The 22690-nt window shown below is 34.5% G+C and overlaps 1 long non-coding RNA gene across 6 annotated transcripts in view; it reads right to left on the bottom strand.

The window, feature by feature from the left end:
• Positions 1-22644, bottom strand: part of LOC144303996 (uncharacterized) — a 118195-nt gene extending 95551 nt beyond the window's left edge. The window contains exons 1-4 of one of the 6 annotated variants that reach the window (XR_013370965.1): positions 20785-22644; positions 17810-17879; positions 13691-13778; positions 4389-4463 (exon numbers count right to left, since the gene is read on the bottom strand). This is a non-coding gene — a long non-coding RNA (uncharacterized LOC144303996). Of the gene's footprint in view, positions 1-4388; positions 4464-13683; positions 13779-17809; positions 17885-20784 lie in introns of all 6 variants that reach the window. The other 5 variants (XR_013370964.1, XR_013370967.1, XR_013370963.1 and 2 more) reach the window with 5 other exon arrangements.
• Positions 22645-22690: the final 46 nt, after the last annotated feature.

Below are 22690 nucleotides of genomic sequence, written 5' to 3'. Positions count from 1 at the left end.
CAATCCCAGGACTCCAGGATTAGGCCCTGGGCCCAAGGCAGGTGCTTAACCACTGAGCCACCCAGGGATCCCCCCACTCTGGCTTCTTGTTGGTTTGATCAGTGGGAAGCACCAGCACTTTGGGAGGATAGAGGAGGATGAGTTCAGGGCAGTATATATCCTCCCAGGTCCATCCCTGTTGGATGCTGGGAATTGGCTCCTGCTTCACTGAAGGTCCCAACTTCCGTCAGATGGCCCTTTCCATATAGCTATTTTCTCTGCTTTCAGTAAAGCTTCACCTCCTCTCTTTCTCTCCCCACCCTCCTCAAAGTACAGCAATTCAAAAGTGATGCCACATTCCTGGGTCAAATGAAAAAATTAGCACCATAACAAAATATTTTTAACAGGAGAAGTTATTTATACCACATGTCCATTTCAAAATCTGTTTAGCTGGTATAGAAGTTTGATAGGTCTTAGAGACTGAGCATTACCACAAACTTAATCTGCCATTGAGGATTATGAAAAATCACTGTAGTCTCCAGTTGCTAGTTTATAGCTGTTGACTCAACCTATTTTTTAATCTAACAAAGATAATGGAACAACATATACCAGGTTTGAGTTGTCAGTTCTAAGTGGGTTCTACATCAAGAAAAGGCTTCATGGCAGGTCCAACCAACTTTCTCTCTGTGTTTGTTTGTTTGTTTTGAGAATTAAATGTAATAATCTATATAAGTCACCTAGTACAATATCTACCACATAGTAACCCCTCATTAAATGATTGCTTGAAAATAATTCCCTTACAGAAATACATTAGAGGATGGAGGGAGTTTTGGGCAGGGAAAGAAGTCAGGGTGGTTCACAAACATAGATTTTTCATAACTTACCCAGTGCCCTTAGTTTGCTGTATTCTAAGTAGACTCATCTACATATTGCATTTTTAAGAGTGCTTTTGAATGCCAGATATTTAGCTTTGAATTAAAAAACATGAGTTAGCACAGCCAAGAAACTAATTGCCTGCCACCATGCATACAAAAATCAAGCTCTTTTAGTACAAATATTTTCATTTAATGTATAAGCTTCCAACCAAGTCTCCTCCTACAGTCCTCAACCCAGATGGTTTATTGTACTTCTCTTGTTTTTATATGTTATCTAATGGAGTAATGCTTAAATGAAGTACAGGATACATTTTTACCAAATTATCACCACTTATTTTATAAGTTATTGTACATTTTCCTCTTTATTTCTACAATTCTTAGACAGTAAAAGGTACCTGATTATGAGGGGGGGAAAACTACGTATTTAAGAAATACAAATCACACAACTTCTAATAATAATACAGGTACCACTCTTTATTTCTTAGTGGAATCAACTGTCATATAAATAGAGAATTACATCAAGATTAATGTCATCTCAGAACATGAAGACTCCTAACTCTGGGAAACGAACTAAGGGTGATGGAAGGGGAGGAGGGCGGGGGTGGGGGTGAATGGGTGACGGGCACTGAGGGGGGCACTTGACGGGATGAGCACTGGGTGTTATTCTGTATGTTGGCAAATTGAACACCAATAAAAAATAAATTTATTATTTAAAAAAAAGATTAATGTCATCTGCTCCTGTCATCCCCTATGCAATTCTTTATAGCTTCACACCAAAGATACTGTGAAGAAACATTACTTTGGTGTTTATGATATTGTGCTTGGGTATACTGTCATTGAGTATACTCATGACCTTGGCAAGTCACTTCACTTCAGTTCACATCTGTAGTGTGAGGTTGGAGGAAACATCCACAATGACTCTTAGCTTTCTAGATAGAACCTTGCATCATGTACAGACCCACCTGCTGTATATACCACAACAGGTGTGTACTATGCCTATACTTAGGCCACAGAACATTGACTTATGTTGATCAAGGTAGATGTAAGACAATTTCAAACATGAAAAGAAACTGATAAATAACACTGCTCTTCAAATGCACTGAATTACTTATTAAGAATATTTTCCCCAGTTTTATAACAACAGGCATAATATAGCTAAGTAAAAGGCAAATAAATATCTTAGTCCATTTAGGCTGCTATAACAAAAGTATTGGGTAGCTTATAAACAAAAGTAGTTTATTTCCCACAGTTCTGGTGGCTGAAAGTTCAAGATCAGGTAGCCAGTATGCTTGAGTTCTGGTGAGAGCCCTCTTCTGGATTATAGACTACCAGCTTTTTGCTGTGTTCTCACATGGTGGAGAACAGAGAGAAGAAGCAAACTCTGTCATGACTCTATAAAGGCACTAATCCATTCATGAGTTTTCCACCTTCATGACCTCATTTAATCTTAATTATTTCTCAAAGGACCCACCTCTTCATACCATCACATAAGAGAAAAAGGATGGGGTTTCAACCTATGAGTTTGGGGGAATATAAATAGTCTATAACAGTAAATACCATTTCCCAAGAGGCTGTCTTGAAATACTTTATATTACCCATTGGATGTTTGTATATAATTTGGAACTCATTCGCTACCTTTGACCAGAGTGCAAATATATATTAACCTAAAAAAGTAATGGCAATAAAGCAAGAAACCTCTGTAATGAAGTTCAGTAAAACAAAAGATATTCTCAAAAAAAAAAATTCTAACAATGGTTGTTTAATTCCACTGCTATTAATATTCCTACATAGGGCAGATAAATACCTTTATATATAACTGGAAGTGTTAGAAATCCCAGAAAACTCAACTAGTAGTATTAAAGTATCTCTGTTCCATGTACAAAATGCTTTGTCCCTGGTGAGACTGTGTTAACAAACCTATCAATAGCACAGCAGTGGCAAAGAGACACCTGCATTGGCATACATCTCCCCCACCCCCCGGCATAAAGGGGGGAAAAAAGAGAGTTTTTCACCTCAATTACTACTTATCTATATATCCAAGAAAATGTAAGTTCACTTAAGAATAAAACTTTCTTTGTACTATATCCATCAAAACCCTTCAGTTTCTTGCCATACACAAAAATAAACTAGAAATGGATTAAAGACTTAAATGTGAGACTTAAGAATCATAAAACTCCTAAAAAATATGGCAATTATCATTTTGATATTAGCCTTAACAACATTTTTCTAGACATGACTCCTCAGGCAAAAAAACCCCACCCAAATCAAAAATAAACTATTGTGCCTGCATCAAAATAAAAAGGTTTTGCGCAGAAGAGGAGGCCATAAAAAAAGTGAAAAGTCAATGTACTCAACGGGAGAAGATATTTGCAAATGGCATATCCAATAAGAGATTAATCTCCAAAATATGTAAAGAACTTATACAACTCAACACCAAAAAAATCAAATAGGCAGAAGACTGAAAAGATGTTTTTCCAAAGACAGCAGAAAGATGGCCAACAGATATATTAAAAGATGCTCAACAGCACTAATCATCAAGGAAAAGAAAATCAAAACCACAATAAGAGATTACCTTCCACCTGTCAGATGATAGCTAATATCAAAAAGACAAGAAATAAGAAGTGTTGGTGAGGATGTGGAGAAAAAGGAATACTCATGCACTGTTGGTGGGAATGTAAATTGGTGCAGCCACTGTGAAAACAGTATAGAGGTTCCTCAAAAAATTAAAAATTGAATTACCAAATGATCCAGTTATTCCACTACTGGGTACTTACCCAAAGAAAACTAAACCTCTAATTCAAAGAGGTGTTTGCATCTCTATGTACATTGCTGCATTATTTACAATAGCTGAAGTAGGGAAGTGAACTAGGTATCCACTGAGAGATGAATGGATAAAGGAAAAAGAAAATATGGGGTGTGTGTGTGTGTGTGTGTGTTTGTGTGTGGTGTATATCTATACACAATGGAATGTTACGTAGCTATAAAAAGGAATGAGATCTTGCCATTTGAAACAACATGGATGGACCCAGAGGGTATTATGCTAAGTGAAATAAGTCAGATAGAGCAAGAAAAATACCATGGAGTTACACTTACATGTGGAATTAAAAAAAAAAAACACAAATTTAAAAAGTAGAAACATACCCATAAATACAGAGAACAAAGTAATGGTTAACTGCCAGCAGGGAGTTGGATGGGGGATGGGCAAGTGGGTGAAGGGGAATCAGAGGCACAGGCTTCCAGTTATGAAATGAATAATTCACAGAAATAAAAGGCACAAAATAGGGAACATAGTCAGTGGTATTATAATAGCATTGCATGATGACAGATGGTAGCTACACACCTGGTGAGCATAGCATAACATACATAGTTGTCAAATCACTATGTTGTACACCTGAAACTAATGTAATATTGTGTGTCAACTATGCTTCAATTAAAAAAAAAGAATAAATTCCCACTAGCAAGAAAGGCCTACAACAGCACACTGGAATTCTTACTTTTTGAGATGTTTGAAACCAGAAGTGAACTTAGCCATACCTTAGACTCCAACACAGTCCTCTCCTAAATCAATTCTCGGCTGAATGGAGGTGGTCAGCCTTTCATCCTGTGTGCCTATAGAAAAAAGTTTGAGGCATTCTATCTCTGTACTTGTAGACACAGTGTCTGCCATATTAGTAAAACAATCTTGATAAAAACATAATAAAATCTTTACTAGAGGAAGTTGACCAAATGTAAGTGTTACTATAAAATGTTCTAGGATGACAAATAATGTTAATGAGTGATAGATAATACATGATGCGTTCAAGGTCAAAGTGAAAAAATAATTTGCTTGTGTGGGGATTTGCATTATTATTTTTAAGAGGAGAGGAAGATTAAACAGTAGCCTTTCCACAATGGGATTAGGTTGATTCCTTCTTCCTGTTCTCTTCTTTTTCCACACAAACAAAATCTGAATCTTCAAGGAGACACTTCAAGATTCTCAACTCTAAGTAAAAAGATAGCTTTCAAAAATTCTTGCAAAAAATAAAAATTTAAAAAGTCCCTGTGAATGCAGGAAATACTCTGCGGAGCAGAAATTTCCAGGAATTACCAGGAAAGAATGAAATCAAGGTTTAATAGTACAGCATAAATGAAGAATTTGGGGCAGCCCGGTGGCTCAGCGGTTTAGCGCCGCCTTCGGCCCAGGACCTGATCCTGGAGACCCCGGATGGAGTCCCACGTCAGGCTTCCTGCATGGAGCCTGCCTCTCTCTCTGCCTCTCTCTCTCTCTCTCTCTCTCTCTGTGTCTCTCATGAATAAATAAATAAAATATTTTAAAAAATAAAATAAAATGTTTAAAAAATAAATGAAGAATTTCTCATAAATGCAAAAAGGAGTTAAAGTATTTTTCACTAATTTGAAAATAGTGGATAAATGGATTGTATTTTAAAAATATGGCCATGTAAAGTTAAGGATATTTTTTTTCAGCTTCTCCCTTGAGTGATTTATATGCATGTATACTTTAAAGTGATACATATATAATTTATATATATAGATACAGATATAGATAGAGATAGAGATAGAGGGGGGGTATTTTGTATATATACCTCTGTTGCAAAATAATTACATTATATCAGGACTATTTTATATCCTCACTTGACTCTCATGGCAAATGAAAGGTAGTCATTATATTTGAATGAATGAATGATTCATAAACAACATAAAAAACTATGTGAATTTTATCCTCAATATATTCAGCATTACCTTTCTTGTTTACATAGTTCCAAACTTGCCTACAATTATACTTTCAAAAAGGGGATTTTTAGCCATAAAGAAATAGTTGTATTTATGTTTCAAAAACAACCACATGATTTTTAAAAATATGTAAAGATGCCACTTGCACAGCATAAAAATTACAAATACTCAAAATAAATGTACAAAATATGTGCAATATCCCCACACAGAAAATTGTTAATCTTCATGGACAGAAATTTTAAAAGATAGCAAATGGTGGGTATTTGTCATTTCTAATGGCTGAGTAATATATACAAAATGAAAAGAAATGCTATGATAATATTGAAAGTGTCAATTTTATAAAGACGTTGATCTAAGTTGATTTATAAATATATATATAATTTTTAAATTTGTAAATGATTTTTTCACGTGCATCATCTAATTTAATTCCCTTGACAATCTTGTGAATTTAGTCTTGTTAATCCTTATGGTAAAAATGAAGACTCACACAGGACAGACTCCTCAGGTTCTATCTAGTCTTATTATTAACTCAGGTCCTGGACTCTGAAGGAGGGGCCCAATCCCCTGTATCATAAACTTTTCCTGGCACTGAAGCCCCACCAGTCTATAAGGTACAGGGTTCCCAGGAAAAATATTCTGATAAAAAAACATTATTGATGAGATTGGCATATTTTCTCCTGGAATGTGAACTCCATGAAGGCAAGGATTTTACTTTGTTTTGGTCATTGCTATATCTTCATCATGTAGAATAATGCTTGTGTCATAGGTAGCAGTCAAAAGTTACTTATTGTTTGGATAAAAATGAAGAATGAAACTTTACTCTGAAGTAGACAAAATGAAGAATGAAACTTTACTCTGAAGTAGACAAAGGTAAAGAGAGACTTAAATATGACTTGTTTTTATACTTAATCTAAACATTCAAATTCAGTGCAAGAATTAGAGATGTGTGCATGGCAAGGGGTAGCCTGCACAAATAAAATAATTACAGGCATTCTTTGAACTTTAATGGTAAATTTACTTTGCTAAATTTTTTCCTCCTATTTCCAACCTAGGATCTCAATCACACTCAATAAAGCAATGAAAATACATTCTCCTTGTTCTTTACCCAAAAGGAGTCAAAAACATATCTCCACACAAAAACTTGCACATGGATACTTAAAATAGATTTATTTATAATTACGAAAACTTGGAAGCAGCCAAGATTATCCTTCAGTAGATAAACTGTGGTGTATCCAGATGACAAAATATTATTCAGTGCTAAAAATAAATGAGCTATCAAGCCATGAAAAGGCATGCAGGAATTTTAAATACATATTACTAAATGAAAAAAGCCAATCTGAGAAGGTGACATATTATATGATTTCAACTATATGACGTTCTGGAATAACAAAACTATGGAGATAATAAAAGAATCAGTGATTCCCAAGGTGGGGAAGGGAAGGAATAGATTAGTAGGCAGAGCATAAAGAATTCTTAAGACAGTGAAAATACTCTGTGTAATATTATAATGATGAGTGTATGTCAGTATACATTTGTCCAAACTGACTGAATGTACAACACCAAGAGTGAACCTTAAGATAAACTATGGACTTTGGATGATTATAATGAATCACTTTAAGTTCATTCTTGGTAAAATAAATAATTAAATAAATAAATAAATAAATAAATAAATAAATAAAATATATATATATTATTCTGGTGAGTGATGTAGATAACACGAGGGGCTATGCATGTGTGGGGTGGGATGATATGAGAAACCTATTTTCCTCTCAATTTTGTTGTAAACCTAAACTGCTCTAAAAAAAAAAGTATAGGGCAGCCCGGGTGGCTCAGCTGTTTAGCACTATCTTCAGCTCAGGGCCTGATCCTGGAGATCCAGGATCGAGTCCCACATCGGGCTCCCTACATGAAGCCTGCTTCTCCCTCTGCCGCTCTCTCTCTCTCTCATTAATAAATAAATAAAATCTTTAAAAAACAGTATTAAAAGAAAAGAATAGTTAAAACACTTTTGAAGGAAAATAAGGTGGAATTTTTTCTACTGAAATCAAAACACTATAAAGCTGGAATAACTTACACCATGTTGTATTGGCACAAAGCATAGAAAAATAGGACAATTGAACAGAACAGAGAGACTATAAATATACACATTTGATTTTTGTCACAGTGACCCTATAGCACAGCGGAGAAAGGATGGACTTTTCCATAAACGGTACTTGTGTAATTGGGTACTCTGTGGAAAAAAATTGAATTTTAACCCCTACCTCACACCACACACACACAAAAAAAACAATTTCAAATAGAATGTAGATATAAATATGAAAAGGAAATCAGCATAGTTTGATAAGAATATAAAATCATACAGTCACAATCTTGAGCTGAGTAGAACTTTCTTACACAGGAAGCAAAAAGTTTTAACAACGAGGGATAAAGTGATAAATCAGTTCACTTTAATATGTAGGAATTGTGTTCATCAAAAAATGGCATCAAGAAAGTTAAAAAAGAAGTCAAAGAAAGGAGCAAATGTATTTACAACACATATGACTGAGAAACGGCTTATATGCAGGACAAATGAAACATACATATGAAATTAATAAGGAATAAAACACATAACTGAAAAAAAGGTCAAGAGACAGAGTCAAATGACAACCTATGAAAATTTGTGGAACATACTAATCATCAGGAAAATTAAATTAAAATATAATAAGTCACTATTGCACACCCACTAGAATGGGTAAAATCAAAAAGACTTTTAGTACCAAGATATGGCAAGGGCACGGAGCAACTAATTCTCATATTCTGTTGGCTAATGTTAAATTGATACCAAGAATTTATAAATCTATTCAGTAGTATCTTCTAAAACTGCACACAAACATTCCTTATAAGATAGCAGTTCCATTACTAAGATATTCCCAGTAGAAATGCTTGCACATGTATCTCAAGAGGCATGTAGGAGAACTTTCAGCATTATTTACAAGAGCTAAAAACTGGAAACAAATCCAATTTCCATCAACGGTGAAAGGAAGAGATAAATTGTGATACTTCTGTCCAGCGTAACAAAAACCAGCAATGACAAAGAATAAAATATTACTACTCATAACAACACAGGTGAATCTTAGAGGCATAGCATTGTGAGAAACAAGTCAGGCACAAAAAATACATATTTTATGATTCCATTTATATAAATTTTAAATCAAACCAAACTATAGTGAAGGAGGGAAAGGATAGAAATAGGAAATGCTGAGGGGTTAGGTACTCTGCAGTGCTGGTAATTTTCCTTCTATTTTTCTTATTGCTTGTAATTTTCTTTTTCTTAATCTGGAAAGCGGATAATCATTGATCTCTACATTCATATTTTGTGCATTTCTTGATAAGTGGATTATATCTTACACAAAAGACTCAAAACCATGGTAGATAATATTTTTTGTAGAAATGTTTGACAACCATAGAAACCATAGGGACAGCTATGAATCAAGTTCAAACATATGAAACATTTTGATAAAATTCAGAGGGGAAATACCTTCCTGGCTTATCAAGAGGAAAACTGTCTGACTAATCTAAGCTATTTAAATTTCCAAAAACCACTGAAAATTTCCACATCAAAGACTGCAAAACAAATTCTACCAAGATGACCAGGGGTTAGAGGAACATTTGTCATGGATAGGAAATTGGCTCAGAACAAGGAGAAGAAAGACAGGGGAAGAGCAAATTATACTCTCCAGATGAGTTAATATAAGAACCTGTGCAGGGATCCGTGGGTGGCGCAGCGGTTTGGCACCTGCCTTTGGCCCAGGGCACGATCCTGAAGACCCAGGATCGAATCCCACGTCAGGCTCCCGGTGCATGGAGCCTGCTTCTCCCTCTGCCTGTGTCTCTGCCTCTCTCTCTCTGTGTGTGACTATCATAAATAAATAAAAATTAAAAAAAAAAAAAAAAAAAAAGAACCTGTGCAATTTGGCATTTTTAGAAAATAATCTTAACAAGGTAAACAGCATATCATTTATATTTACTTGCTAAGCTTTGTTTATCACTTTGACTTCACCTTCCCTAATTTTTTCCTCAGAATTTTTTCTATATTGTTCATTTTGTTCATTTATTTATTTGTTAATTTTGTTTCATAATATTTACTGGGGTTTATGATATAGGATTAATGTGTACAGATAGTGTCTTGGGCATTAAAGTTTCAGTGTAAACAAAACAGGAGATGCCCTCACTGATTTTGTATTTTACTGATGGATGTAGACAATAAGCAAAGAAATAAGTCAGTAAGATAATTGCAGATTATAAAAACTGTTGTGAAGGAAATTAAAATGGTATGGGATATCATTCAAACGATAAGGGATAAAGTGCAATTTAATCTTGATGGGGAAGAACCTTAAAAACAGTATTTAGGAAAAGCCCATCTGAGGAAAGGAAATGAATCACTTTAAGTTCACTTCCCTAAGGGAAGACCTTAGGGATGAAATGTAATCATGCATTTAATTCACCAATGCATATGGAACACCTAAAGTGTAACAGGTATCATTCTAGGTTCTGGGAAATCAACAATGAATAAGAAAGACAAAAATGCAACTTTAATGGCATTGACATTGAAACCTACCAAAAGAAGACTTCCATGCTGAAGCAACAAGGACTACAAATAATCTGGTTGGAAAAAAACTCGATGGGCTCATTAAACTTTTAAAAGGAAAGACTATCAACAACATAGTGAACCATTTCAGGAGGGGCCTGCAATGGATTTAAAGAAGTAGGCAGGGACTGGAATGTGTGTGATCTGTGGCTCATGAAAATGAGGCTGCTTGATATTCTTAGTAAAATTAGAAGACATTGATGGGTTTTAAGCAGAGGAATGGTATAATCAGATTTAATTTAAAATCGTACTTGCTGTTTTGTGGGAATGATATGAAAGGGATAATAGCAGACCTAAAGAAACAAATTAGTAAGCTATTTTCCAGGCAAGAAAGAATAGTAAACTGAACTGAGATTAAAAAAAAAAAAAAAAAAAAAAAGTGGAGATGGAGAGTAAACAGATTTGGAGAATAATGTAAGGATACAGTAATCAGAATTTACTGAAAGGTTGGGAACACAAGAAACAGCTAGATGGATTTTGCTGCCATTTGCTAGGGTGACAAAGGAGAGGAGTTTAAGGAGGAGATTAGGGTGGAAAATCATGAGTTTCTGTGCTCACTTCAGCAGCACATACACTAAAATTGGAAAATCATGAGTTTCTGCTTTTATAATAGGTATGTTGAAAGGTATATAAAGAATTGAATTGTGGTGTCAGATAAGTAGTTCGAAATACAAGTTCAAGAACCTAGGGATAAGTATAAACATTTGAGAGTCATCAGAATAAGTATTGAATTTATATCTATGCCAAATGAGGAGATCACCTAGGAAAAGTATATTTATATTTAAGAGGCAAAGAAAGGGTGCCTGGGGGGCGGGCACAGTTGGTTAAGTGTCTGACTAGATTTTCGTTCAGGTCATGACCTCAGAGTCCTGAGATGGAGCCCTGAGTCCAGCTTAGAGTGGAGCCTGCTTAAGATTCTCTCTCTTCCTTTGGCCCTACCCCTGCTGATGCTCTCTCTTTCTCTAAAATAAATAAATAAACAGTACACAAACGCACACCCCACACACATACACATGCATGCGTACACACACAACCATGCCAGTAAATATGATTTATATATTTAATATGCTAAATTATTCAACTTCTATTTTAATTTACCTAAGTTTGCATTTCTTCTTGACCTAAATAATAGCAATAATAATGTTTATTGTATTTTGTATAAATTATATAATTTATTTTCATACACATTATTATAATTGAGCTCAGCAGGACAAATGCAATATTAAAAGTATTCTTTTTTGTTTTTCTGTATAGAGGTTTCTAGGTTCTTATTTTCTTTTCCTAAACATAATTACAATTTTTAAAAAGATTTTATTTATTTATTCATGAGAGACACAGAGAGAGAGAGAGGCAGAGACATAGGCAGAGGGAGAAGTAGGTTCCTTACAGGGAGCTGGATGTGGGACTTGATTCCCAAATTGGGATTACGCCCTGAGCCAAAGGCAGACGCTCAACCACTGAGCCACCTAGGCATCCCTAATTACAACTTTTTAAAAATAATTTATTTATTTGAGAGAGAAATGGAGAGTTTGAATGGGAGGAAGGGCAGAGGGAGAAGGAGAAGCAGACTCCCTGCTGAGTGGTGAGCCTGAGGCAGAGTTCAATCCCAGGAACTCTACCCGTAACCCCTCCCCTCTTCATGACCTGAGCTGAAGGCAGATGCTTATGTGACTGAGCCACAGGCACCCTGATTTTATTTAATTATACAGATTTTAAGATTACTGTAATAACTGTTAAAAGTTATTTATGCAATTTAAAAGATAGTATAACTAAATTTTCATTTGTTAGAAGTGAGGCATCAGCAAAATAAGTGGTATCTAACAATTGATGACTATGCACTAAAAAAAAAGAAAAAATATCACTTCTCACAAATTCCATGAACCAACCATATGGAAAATATTTGACTTTATTTTTTTCAATAAGGTATTTTGACATATTGACATATATTGACCACTAAAAAGATGTAGGTAGAGTCTACAGTCTTAATATATTTGAAGAATTGTGACAATAGAGAAACTTGAATAAAAGTGTCAGAAAAATAGATGGTGGTATGGGAAAACGAGATATTTAAAACCAAGGTTACAGAAGTGTTATATTTTCTGGGCTGAAAAAAACAAAAAACAAAAAACAAAAAACAGTATAAAAATGGCTGTCCAAGAGAAATAAAAAGAAATTTGAAGATAAGACCAAAAAACCCAAAAGGTAGCATTCTGAATGATTTATTTATGTGGATACTGAAGTCACAAATACACAGGATTTAGGAATCTATACTCTTGAATAAAAGAGCTTTAGTAGGTAGGCAAATAGATAAGAATAACAGAAAAAAATGGAGGAGGGATATAATCAAGTGGCATGAACCTCAAGAACAGTAGTAGGTGTCTGAAGGAGGGGGAATAAAGAGGAAGTAGTGGAAACAGAAATAAAAGAGGACACCAACCCAACCTCTTATACCTCATTTAGTATGAGAAAGAACAAAGCAGCCTTATTTTGAGAGGCCCACATTAAAGCTAACAGTATAAAGGGACAGGCAGTTTTTTGGATAAGACAATAATATAAAGAATGTTCCTAGAAGAGATCGAACATATATGGTAGTTTTCTGATAAAGAACAAAAGTTTTAAAGGAAAATAGGATGGGAGTAGGAGGAAAATTAAGAGCTGGTCAGACCAGCATGGAGTTTTGTGTTTTTGTGAACATGAATGTCTTGTAATCAAATTTCTAGTTATGACTGAGCTAAACAGGGATATGACATATGATAGCGTTGATCTATGTCTTGGAGAAAGAAGGGCAACGAGAACTATTAATCTGAACAGAAACACTACCCTCAGTGATATGGAAGCTTGTTAGATAAGAGTCCCACAAGGCTCGAAAGAATTTGACCATGGATAGTCAAAGACTCCATGGCTTCAAGGCTAGGGGTAGTTGATAGTATTCCCAGGCTGGTAGCAACTTCCCAGGAATTTGAACCATATAACGTCCCATCAGCTTCTAAGCATTTTTCACAACTTTTCTCAGTCCCACCTCCTTCAGTGAAAATTTTCTTACCTCTCCAGACTATAGCATTTGAACTCCTAGGGCACTTACTACTATCTGCACCATTCTTCTCATTAATTAACCACATATCAACTAGCTCTAGGAATTGTCGCATATATATGCAACTTATTATTTCAAGTATTTAACATGTTCATAAAGTGCAGTACCACATTTTATCCTTAGGATGTACATCTGTCAAACTGCAAATTAAGGTCTACAAATAGCATTTCTATTTTTCCACAACTACACTCAATCTTTGCCCATTTTTCTTAATAGAAGAAATTTAATATGATCAATTCCAGATAGAGTCAAATATTTATGGATTTCCTAAAAACACATAAATAGTACTTATAGGGTATGTTACCTAATTCTAGAATATTGGGTTAGGGAATTATGCTTAAAAATTTGAAGGCATAAATTTAAAACAAATTAAGCATTACCACATACAGCTAATAATGGAATACTTCATCTCAGAAGGATATTCAGGCCAGTGATTCATTCAACAGATATTAGTATCTGCTTTTAATTCTGAACCCTGTAATAGACACACAAAGGGAACAAAATTAATAAGAAACAATTGTTTGTATCAGAAAGCTTTCAATATATTAAAACAAAACATTTCTTATAAATAATGTTTTTGTGTATGTATTTATAACAATGATGAATCTATAAAATGATATTCGTATATGCTGTCTAGGAAAAAAGAGAAAGGAAGGAAGAGATGGAGAAAGGAAGGAATTTGAAGCAAGTTTTCTACTTTATTTTTTTTTAAGATTTTACTTTATTTATTCATGGGAGACATATTTCCTGTGGGTTTTTCATAGATGGCTTTTAAGATGTTGAGGAATGTTCCCTCTATCCCTACACTCTGAAGAGTTTTGATCAGGAATGGATGCTGTATTTTGTCAAATGTTTTCTCTGCATCTATTGAGAGGATCATATGGTTCTTGGTTTTTCTCTTGCTGATATGATGAATCACATTGATTGTTACGAGTGTTGAACCAGCCTTGTGTCCCGGGAATAAATTCTACTTGGTCATGGTGAATAATTTTCTTAATGTATTGTTGTATCCTATTGGCTAGTATCTTGTTGAGAATTTTTGCATCCATGTTCATCAGGAATACTGGAGACACAGATAGAGGGAGAGGCAGAAACACAGGCAGAGGGAGAAGCAGGCTCCATGCAGGGAGACTGATGTGGGACTTGATCCCGGGACTCCAGGACCATGCCCTGCGCCGAAGGCAGGCGCTAAACCACTGAGCCACCCAGGGATCCCCTAGTTTTCTACTTTTGAGGATGGGGTCAAGAAAGAAAAAACACACTCTTCCATATGACCACCACAATTACTGTCATTAGCTAGTAGACTCAGAATGAACAGATCAAGAATGGCAGATCCAGTGTTCTTAGATCCTCAAGGCAAATATTTTCAATAAGAGTGAAGTTTATCTGTTTTCATATGGAATGTAGATACAAGTCACAGTGTGTGACTCAACTACTTTTGAGTAGTTTTCAAAACTTTTTTCTCAGATGCCTGGGTGGCACAGTCAATTAAACATGAGACTCTTGGTTTCTGCTCAGTTGGTGATCTCAGGGTCATGTAATCAAGCCCCTGTGCCCAGCTCTGCACTCAGCATGAAGTCTGCTTAAGATTCTCTTTCCTTCTCTCTTGTCTCCTCCTCCAACCCCCATGCTTTCTCTGTCTTTCTCTCCCAAATAAAAAAAAAATCTTAAAAAAGAGAAACTTTTTTTTTTCTCAACAAACTGCTACATTCACCACGATATTACAAATAAGCTATTAATTGAAAAAAAAATCTACCAGACAAAACATGTTTAAATGTGGTAGGCCCCATATATGATTGTTTAAAAATGATAAACTGAAAATCTGGGATTTGTCTAAATTATGATAGTTACATTTAAAATTAGTGCTCATTTATTCATCCAACAAATACTACTACAATTCTATTATGCATTAAATACCTAGAAGATCTTAAAATATTTGTTTATACTGATTTATATTTCCAAATAGTTTATTCCAATCCCAAGCCAAAAATATTTAATTTTTTCTCCAACTCTTTAACACACAAAAATTACTATCCTACCCAGGTATATAAGCAACAATAGCTGATTTTAAAATAAATATATGGGAGTAGAAGGAAAAAATGAATTTAGGGGTTTTTCAAAATTTATTTTACACAGTAGAGACAACACAAAATTGCCACAATTTTAGTATACTAGAATATTCTATGAAAGACATCTGTTCCTTGGTTTAAATGATGTAATTTTGAGATTAAACCTGTGTTTTAACAAACATAAAAAACTAATAGACCATGGAAAAAAAACTAGAAGGGTCATGAAAAAACTAACAGCAACCAAAACAAGCAGATTACAAAGTACGCCTTATTCAATTAAAGTTCGGATAAACTAGGGTACACATACTGCAAATTTAAGATGTCCCTAGGCATTAGTAACGTGTATAACTAAGCCTTACTTGGTTGATTTTTTAAGGAATTCTAGCATTACCACAGTTTATAGTCAATGTGCCTTTCATTGGGTTTCTCAATTCTTGCTCTTTGCTCTATTAGGTAAGTGAGCCAAGATATTAGTGAAGTAACTGCCTAAAAAGTAAATGGTAATGTTACTTGATCTTTAAAGGAAAAGATCAGTGAAAACAACATGTAGGTTGGTACCTGCAACCTTAGATATGTGTGACCTCATTGAAGGAATTATCATTTAAATTAATTTTTGTAGAGTTAATCATTACCTAATCTATATCTATGTCCTATGTTAAAATGGATACAATAGAAAATAGATAATAGATAAACATACAGTATGGCTTATCTCTAATATGTAATTGATATATATGCATATGTAAATATATATACGTGCAGAAATCTTAACCAATAGAAATTTTAATGGCATTCTTAGAGCATCATAATACTATTGTGCATTTATTTAGTGGGTTCCCCCTTTTTGACTAAATTTGCATTTTGAATTAGGATTCAGACTTCTTTCTGATTGTCAAGAATGAAAGAATAAACATATCCATATTCATGAGAATAGAGAAATTTATATCAAAATGTAAGGAAGTAAAACTGACTGTACCTACACTTAAACAGGGAGCAAAGGGTAGTAAACCTTCTAAGTCAGGCCAGTATAAAGGATGCCTTGCAAGAATATGTTAAACAAATATATCCTATGGAATGGATGCTCATTTTCATTCACTCCATGCTCAAAATATCACAATATTTGAAAGAAAAAAAAAAATCTGAACTTCCCTTGTGTATTTACATGTCCATGGGGAAAATGGTGAATACTTTAATAAAATATACATATTTCATTTGATAATTAAGTCAATTCCATTCAGAACTAAGCAACATAAACTGTGAAGGACCCTGTCAGTTACTGTCAGAGATGGTTTCTCTTTGTTCTTGCAATAATAATACTGATACAATAAATTGCGTAAGCTGCAGCTGGTCTTCTGGGAAGTTATAGGTAAAGGTGGAAGTATGCTCTCTTTATCCTCCTCATTCATTCTCCAGATTAACTCAGCAGTTCTCCCAAGAAATAGTACTAATTATAAAAACCATAGTAAATTCTCAGTCTGTGTTCATTATTATATTAGCTTGCTGGGGCTGCCATAATAAAATACCACAGACTGGGTGGCTTATATCACAGACATGTATTTTCTCACTGTTCTGGAGACTCAGAGTCCAAGACAAAGGCATCGGCATGTTTGATTTTTTTTTTCCTGAGGCCTCTCTGTTTAGTCTGAAGTGGCTATCTTCTCTCAGTGTCCTCACATGGTCTTTCCTCTTGTTGGAGCATGCTTGATGTCTCTCTATTGAGTCCAAATTTCCTCTTTTTATAAGGACTCCAGTTGAGTAGAATTAAGGCCCACCTTAATAGCCTCATTTCGCAACTGAATTACTTCTTTAAAGGCCCTATCTCCAAATACAGTCATTCTAAGGCAGTGGGATTAGGGCTTCAAAATATGAATTGTGAGAGGAATACAATTCAGCACATGACAGTTATTCTTAGTATTATTATGATTATTAGTTTAAAAATACTATTTTACTTAATCTTCATAGCTACACAGAAAGAAAGGTTAAGTATTTTTATCTCTATTTAACAAAAGTTTCTAAGACCTGAATTAAGGTTTCTTAAGGACTAGAATGCCTTCACTGAAATCATGCTTCTTCTGGAAAGTTAGCTACCAAGAAAAATTTCAATGTAGATTTTCTTCCCTACCATTATTCTTTCCAGCCTACTGCTAGAAAATTCTAACTTGTAGCTAGAAGAAATCTTCCTTTCAACAAAGCAGAGCACCCGCACACAAATAAACAACCATAAATAGTGGTCTAGCAAAATTCTTCAGTCCTTAGTTTCAAATTCTTTCCCCTTTGCTCAGAAGAATTCAACGTTGATTCCGGGTAGTTGACGAACATTTGTTTTTCATCACAGGACTTTTTACGTCTGGGTTTGGCTTTAATCTTTAGGAAAGAAAAGCCACCATGTTGAAAATGGCCAAAAGACTTCACTAAGTATATAAGAATAAAACAGTCATACTTGCATGGAAGTGGTAGTTTCCATGGCAGCGGCTTTGGAAAAGGAGACCAGCAGCTACAGATTTCTTTAACTGTACTTAAAAAAAAATAAAAACATGAACCAGATATTCTAATACATTTTAAGCTATTCAATTAAGCTCAACAAATATACTTTGGGACCCTACTCTGTGGCCTCCATATTTGGGAATGTCTTTATTTTACTTAGACTAAGCTCTTTTCAGGAGAAAGGAGTACTTTCTCAAGTCCATAGGGATCTCTCTCTCCACAGGCCTCTATATCACATTATTCTATAAGACCACACAGATACCTTTTTTCTTGCTTCTTTTTGCATTTTTTTATTTCATTCTTTTCCTTTTCTCCAAGGAATAAAAAAATATATATTTTCTTGCACATACTCAGGCAAAAATCTAATGAATTATGTTGTTCCTATTGAGAAATATTTAGATGTAACCAAAACCTACTAAAGAAATATATCAAAAGCTATGATTAAAATGCTCTATTTCTTCCTTTATAACATTCATTTGCTTGTATTTCTTTGTCAGGAATAAAGGCATATAAGAGGGATCCCTGGGTAGTGCAGCAGTTTGGTGCCTGCCTTTGGCCCAGGGTGTGATCCCGGAGACCTGGGATAGAATCCCACGTCGGGCTCCCGGTGCATGGAGCCTGCTTCTCCCTCTGCCTATGTCTCTGCCTCTCTCGATCTCTCTCTCTCTCTCTGTGTGTGACTATCATAAATAAATAAAAAAATTAAAAAAATATATTTTAAAAAAAGGCATATAAGAATCTCTAATGAATTAATCTGGTTGAAAGTGTTTGCTTGTTTTGTCATAATATGTTTTTGTCAGTTCAAAAACTATTAAATGATTTTAATGTTCTCTTGCTCCTAAATATAGTAGGATAAAATTTTGCCATATAATAGAATAGAATTTTGAATGAATCTCTCCTACTGGTATATATAAATGGTATCTATAGATATTTTCTATATTTTTCCAAATGGATGACATTTGAGCAGGTAATACAATTTTCCTTTAAAACAACATAACAGGGCAGACCAAGTGGCTCAGCGATTTAGCGCCACCTTTGGCCCAGGGCGTGATCCTGGAGACCTGGAATCGAGTCCTGCATTAGGCTCCCTGCATGGAACCTGCTTCTCCCTCTGCCTGTGTTTCTGCCTCTCTCTCTGCCTCTGTCTCTCATGAATAAATAAATAAAATCTTTAAAAAAATAAAAAATAAATAAAACAACAAATTGGTTATAGAAAAAAATTCCATTTCAAAATGAAAATCAGTTCTGCTATATAATAATGATTTAGGACATTTATGCCCTTTTTGCCCATTCCATTCTTCCACTGTTTTATAAATGCTGTCTTTTCAGTTGACCCTAAGGAAGACGCAATGTTGTAGCCTCAGTGATTTTTTTGAATCTGCCCAGAATCATGAAATGAGTGGTCCCTGTGATCTTTTCACGATAGACTTGCTGTGAACTGGTTTGTTTTCACACCTCCACTCAAGTTACAGATCTAAGGTAATTCTCAGGCTCAGATGTGGCACAGTGCCTGAAAACACCAATTGATTTATATAGCCTATTTGCTTAGTTGAAAAGAAAAAGTAGACTGAGATTAGATCTTGCATATATATATATACATATATATATGTTATGTTTTACCATGTTTATAAGATAAATTGTCTTCATACAAGAAAATACGTACAAATGAACCAGTTAATTTGTAACAGAACTTTATTAGCAAGTCTATGAATTGGCAGATGTTCTTTTCTTACATATTGTTCAATGCTGGCATTAAACTGAATAATATTATACAAAACTGTAAAATTTGAGGTATTTTTAATACAAAAACCCATATGCTGACCTTTTAATATTTTTTCTGTTGGCCAGAACATAGAAAATCAGCAGTAAATTCTTAAAATATTACACAATCAATCTATTGGTAACATGTTTTCATGATTTCTGCCAGTTGGCACCACCATAAGAACTTTACTTACAATAATAAGCAAAAGTTTAGTAAACTTATTTTTTTGAAAAAGGAGGTAGTTAGATCTGAAGGAACAATTAATCTAAAAACTCTTACTAAGCAGAAATCACTGGACCGATCTTAAGGATAAAATATGGTCTAAAAAGGAGAGTGTGCCTTTAAAAAGTTTACAAGATACTTTAGGGGAGAAACCACATAAATGTAAAATAAACCAAAAACTAATCACTAATTCCTATTATTTTGAGAAATAGGACATTTGAAAGATCAACATTCTCTTATATTCTTTTATAATGAATCTTAAGACTTTTTTTCTAAGAGTATCCTACATGTGTAAAATAATCTCACTCCTACACTAATTATTTTTCCATAAATCATTAAGAGCACAACATCTTGGGCTTGCTAGATTTTCAAGACCCTTAAAAAGCTCATTGGCTAAAAAGTATGAAAAAAATCATAGTTATTAATTGATAATAAGATGTATACAAAACAGTACATTATATAAAACTATTCAACTGCATTGAAAACCAATTTAATATAAATAATGTTTAATGTGGGAGCATATTAATATCTTTGATATGCAGTAATAGAGAATCAAATCTCTAAGAGCTCCTAGACTCTATGAAAGCATTTAAATGGTCATGCTAAACATTTAAATGGCATTCCTAAACACTTTGAGTAAACAACAATGAAATACAATTAAGTAGCAGGGTTAAAATCATATGAACAATGTAACAAAACCTCAAAAAATTTCCTTCACCAAAAAATTATAGAAAGAACACAAAAGCATAATTTAATATATAATACTCCTATGATCTGCCAGTTCAGTTAGTAAATTTCAGTTAGTAAAATTTCAGTAAGTGCAACTCCCAAATCAGGATAGCAATAATATTCTAATTTTTCTATTTTCAATCATTTCCTTCACTTCCAATCTATTAGTAACTGTCGGTTGACCAATTTTCTCTCTGAAAGGACACTGCCATTCCTACCTCCATGTTCCAGTTCATGCTCTCCTCACAAGGCAAGTGTTTGCCTTTCTCTCTCAGATCCAAAGCCACCCCATTTTCCCAACCATTGCATTGAAAGAAAACCTACTATGCTAATTAGCTAAAATGTGGCATCATATTCTTCTATCTCTTCGTGTTCTTTTCAAATATGAGAAGGATTTCAACTGCCATGTTCTTTTGTTCAGTTTCTTCATATCCACAGAATGGGAAGCAAATGGGGAAGTATTGTGACATCATAGACACCATGGTCCAACTGCCTGTGCTTACCCATGATCCATAATTGTGAACTTCTCACTGCCAGCTCCTATCCCCTAAATCTAAGAAGGCTGCTCCAACAGTAACCTAATGCTAGACTGTGTGCTACACTCATGTAGGTGGCTGGTTCTCCTTGGACTTTGATCCCTGGTGCCCAGTCTCTGCATTGGTTCCTGGAGCTAGAGTTCAGGGCCTATCTCCCTAGGTTTTGGATTAGTTGTCTCTCCAATCTGATCCATCAACATTATTTGGCAATTTGGTTCTCACTCTCTTCATGGCTCCAATCTACGCTATTTCTGCAGCCCACTTTGGTGCTTCCCGCATCACACTGAATTGCTCATCTGCTTCCTCATGCACTATTTTCCTTTGTCATTATTTCTTAACCCTTAGCTTCTGAACTCTTGTCTAGTCCTACTTGGCAAATCCTGTTCAATTGACTGAAGTTCATCTTGCCCTATAAGATCTATCATCAATTTTTAAAATAGTGATTATCTTCTGAGTAGCAATTTTTGGCAGGTGTTATACATATGATTTACTCTAATCTACACAGCAGGTTATACATATGATTTACTCTAATTTACGTAGCAGGTTATTTCCCCCCTTTTAATGATGAGAAAAGTGAGACTCCACAAACTTAGCCTTAGTTTCTCTTCTTAGACTTCAAGTCTTAGACTTCTGGCCAATACAGTAGTAGCTCCCATACTAGAAAGATTTCTAAAATAGGATTCTGAGGATATATCCTAGAACTTCTTTTTTTTTTTTAGAACTTCTGATTTTACTGGTTGCAAGGGCTATGCCAAGAGATTTCAACAATGAGCCAGGTTTGGGAGCCATGCTACTGCACATATTGCCTCTACCTACCTGTATGTAATCTGTATTGTAAAGCACACTACCCCTGAAATGAAACATGGATCATTCTTAAAACTGGCAGTGTGTTCTTACAGATTTATGGGGTGCAATTTTACTCAGGGTACTTCCACGTATTATTCTGCTTATCTGAATAATATGATATACATTCTAGAGTATATGTCATCCATAGTCTCCTCTTTTAACCCAGACCTCAAATTTGCAGAGCAGTTGGTTAACACCAGTAGTCTTGGAGTGGGAATTTTTCTTCTTAAGCATAGAAGACCTACATAAAGACAAAAATCATGACCATGAGGTCATAATCATATAGATACTATATTATGTATTAGGAGAAATTAATAATACAGTGATAGTATCCTCTTTTAGTCATTAACACAAAGAAGTATATGCAACTGTATTGTTCCTATAAAGAGATCAAACTTTAACCTATTTTAAAATAAACTTTTCTACTAGAAAATAAATATGAACATTTTTTATGACTTGAGGATATACTTTATTGTATCACTATATTCCAACTAAAAACAGGAGGCAAAAATCATTTATTCATTACTCTGAAGTCATTTAGGTGCTTCATAGCTTAAAAGTCAAAAGTTAAAAGTATCAATTAAAATACGTAGGATAGCTACAACTCATATTGCTACTTGCACTCTTGAATCAAATGAATCATTAAACACTCAGATGTGTTAAGGGAATACTGAGTGAATCTTCCTACTGATGGGTTTAAATATAAGAACAAAACAACTAGATAGCTATTTTACCAAACATG

The sequence above is a fragment of the Canis aureus genome, chromosome 33 (assembly GCF_053574225.1).
Source record: "Canis aureus isolate CA01 chromosome 33, VMU_Caureus_v.1.0, whole genome shotgun sequence".
Lineage (NCBI taxonomy): Eukaryota > Metazoa > Chordata > Mammalia > Carnivora > Canidae > Canis > Canis aureus.
This window is presented reverse-complemented; position numbering and strand designations above follow the sequence as displayed.